This window comes from Rhinopithecus bieti, unplaced genomic scaffold (assembly GCF_001698545.2).
Source record: "Rhinopithecus bieti isolate Rb0 unplaced genomic scaffold, ASM169854v2 scaffold_67574, whole genome shotgun sequence".
Taxonomy (NCBI): domain Eukaryota; kingdom Metazoa; phylum Chordata; class Mammalia; order Primates; family Cercopithecidae; genus Rhinopithecus; species Rhinopithecus bieti.
In genome coordinates this window covers 75,887-79,134 of record NW_016825260.1, presented here as the reverse complement: position 1 = coordinate 79,134, position 3,248 = coordinate 75,887, and the positions used below count along the sequence as shown (strand labels likewise).

At 43.5% G+C, this 3,248-nt stretch overlaps 1 pseudogene; it reads left to right on the top strand.

The window, feature by feature from the left end:
- The first annotated feature begins 1,645 nt into the window (after positions 1 to 1,645).
- On the top strand, positions 1,646 to 2,767 carry LOC108522618 (gap junction alpha-1 protein-like; annotated as a pseudogene).
- Positions 2,768 to 3,248: the final 481 nt, after the last annotated feature.

Here is a 3,248-nt window from a genome sequence, read left to right as displayed (position 1 = left end):
TTTTTTTTTTTTTTTTAAGAATTCTTAATGTATTATAACAGTACTCTAGAAGAAACCCACAAGAATGAATACAATGTATAGTAATATAGTCTTAATAAAATAGCTTCCACGTGCTAACAATTCAACTGAAGATAGATGGTCTACGTTCAGTAAATACATATTTAAGTTGGGACCCCTGTTGTCAGGGACTTGACCTCCAATTCCCAGATAATGAGGGAGCAGCAGCTCATTTTTTGTTCTCATCTTACTACTTCATGCTAACTGGGCTGGCAGCTACCCTTGGAAAATGCCACTTCATTAACTGAAGCATTCAGTACCACGGTGCCAGGATTGATTGCCTATTCCTCTCTCCAGAGATTCTCAGGACCAGCCCCATCATTCTTGACATCCTCTTAATTTTTGTCACCACCAAAACTCACTGGCCATCTGTTAGCACAGAATACCCATCCTTGTGCTGCTCTATAGGTTCCTCAGTCTGATCCAGTTTCCTCCAACCCTCCCACTGGCCCCTAGAGCTCTTGAACAGCCATTCATAATTTCTCCCATGGCCTCAGTCTTGCCCCAGCATCACAGTGTAATCTCACCTTCTGTCCCTGGTTCTCTGCTGCTGCCAAATGGATGCCTAAGGGTAGCCCCCGCTCTGGCATCAGTCTCAGGCTGTGCTGTTTCTTCCTTTGCCTACTACCTGGTAACCTCACTGCCTGCCTTTTGGTTCCTTGAATACAGTGAGGTCTTCACTCTTAAAAATCTTTGCACAGGCTGCTTCCTTCACCTACAGCAATTTTCTCACTCTTTTGGCCTGGCTGACCCTATCCAGTCTGATCTGGGTGTCTTCGCGTTGTCCTCTGCTGGGGCCTCCTATTTGTTTTTTTCTTGGCACTTAATTATTAAATTTGAAGTTGTATATTCACTTGCTCACTGAGCCTTTTTTCTGGATTCTATGATAGATATTTTTCCTCACATTTCTGAAATTGTGATGTACACTGGATTTCTTGATTCCTTTCTGAGTGGTAGGTAAAATAATGGTTTATCTTACAATTGTCTTACATTTAATGAAATACTGCACTTCTAATTATTGTTTCCCCTGGTTGATTGTGAGTTCCACAAGTACAGGAATTCCATTTTACTCACCAATGAACCAGTGCCTAGCACAGTACCTGGCACCTAGGAGGCGCTAAATAAATACTAGTTGAATGAGTATCATTATCTGTTTAGGAGATTTTGGCCCTAATTTTCTCAAGATGAATTAGTCAGTGTGTAAGTGTGAATTGTTAATTCAGTTTCTGTTGTTGAATCATTGCTTTCGAGATTGCTTTATTCTGGAATTGAAAGAGACCTTTAGATTTGTCTATTTTGTTCGTCCATCTATGTAACTTGCCCTATTATAGGTATATGTACATCCTTGTTTAGAATTATTCACCTTGCATGAAAATGAATTCACATAAACTTCTACCTGGTGTGAGCAATTTTCTTTGATTAGGGAGAAGGAGCGAGGAAGGTACCAAACAGCAGCAGACTTTTGAACTTGAGACAGTTTTGGCTGCTTCAACTTAACTTTTTTCATTTTACTTAGTCCCCCAATGAGTACAATCATTTGGCATGCCTGCTTCACTTTTTTTAAGTGAACTAACAGCGAACAGGCAACATGGGTGACTGGAGTGCCTCAGGCACCTCCTAGAGAAGGTTCAAGCTTAGTCCCCAGCTGGAGGTAAGGTGTGGCTCTCAGTGCTTTTCATTTCCCGAATCCTGCTCCTGAGTACTGCAGTTGAGTCAGCCTGGGATGATGAGCAGTTTGCTTTTCATTGTAACACTCAGCAGCCTGGTTGTGAAAATGTCTGCTATGACCAGTCTTTGCCAATCTCTCATGTATGCTTCTGGGTTCTGCAGATAATACTTGGGTCTCTGCCCCCACTCTTGTACCTGACACACATGTTCTATGTGATGTGAAAAGAAGAGAAGTTGAACAGGCAACTGGGAGAACTAGAAGTTGCCGAAATTGGTGATGTCAGTGTGGAGATGCACTTGCAGGGAATTGAAATAAAGAAGTTCAAGTGTGGCCTTGAGAAACATGGAAAGGTAAAAATCCCAGGGAGCTTGCTGCGAATGTGTACCATCGGTGTCGTCTTCAGGCCTCTGTTTGAGGTGGCCTTCCTGATGATCCCGTGGTCTGTCTATGGGTTCAGCCTAAGTGTGGTTTACACTCGCAAACGAGATCCTTCCCCACATTAAGCGGACTACTTCCTCTCTTGGCCCCGGAGAAAAGCACCTTCATCATCTTCATGCTGGTGGTATCCTTGGTGTCTCCTGCCTTGAACATCATTGCGTTATTCTGTATCTCATTTAAGAGCATTTAAGGATCATGTGAAGGATCAGGAGGATCAGGAGAGGGATACACCTGGCCTACAGAGTCCCTCCAATGGCTCCATATCAACTCTTCCTCTCTCCACCATGTCCCTTCCTGGGGGCAAGCTAGTTCCTGGAGAAAGAAACAATTCCTCTTGCCGTAGGCACAACAAGGAAGTGAGCAAAACCCTTCTAGTTACAGTGCATAGCGAGATTGAATGGAGCAGGCAGGAAGTACCACCTCTGACTCCCAGTCTTTTGATTTCCCTGCTGATAAACAGAATTCTTAAAAACAAAAACGTAGATACTGGGCACTAGCCATGGTAGGCCAGCAGCCATCCTGAAGAGCCAGAAGTCATGCCAGCAGCAGCCTGATGACCTAGAGATCAAGATGCATACTTGGAAGCATTATGTTTCTGCTTGATTGTTTAAGAGAAGGAAGGCGCAGTAGAAAGCGCACCTTTGCCCCAGTGGAGGTGGTACTCAAAAACCTCAGTCGCGAGACTTAGGAGACACAAAGACATTAGACTACCAGGGTTCCTGTACAATGAGAAATACTAATTTGCTTAATATTTGATAGTAAACTATCATTTTTAGCTTTATTGCATGCAATGTAGACCTAGTTCATCATATTACAAGTTCTAGAGAGTGTTATTTATTCAATACAGTTTTTTTTTTTTTTTGGGACAGTCTTACTCTGTCGCCCAGGCTGGAGTGCAGTGGCGTGATTTCCGCTCACTGCAACCTCCACCTCCCGATTTAAGTGATTCTCCTGCCTCAGCCTCCTGAGTGACTGGGATTATAGGCATGCACCACCACACCTGGCTAATTTTTGTATTTTTAGTGGAGATGGGGTTTCACCGTGCTGGCCAGGCTGGTCTCGAACTGCTGACCTTAGGTGATCT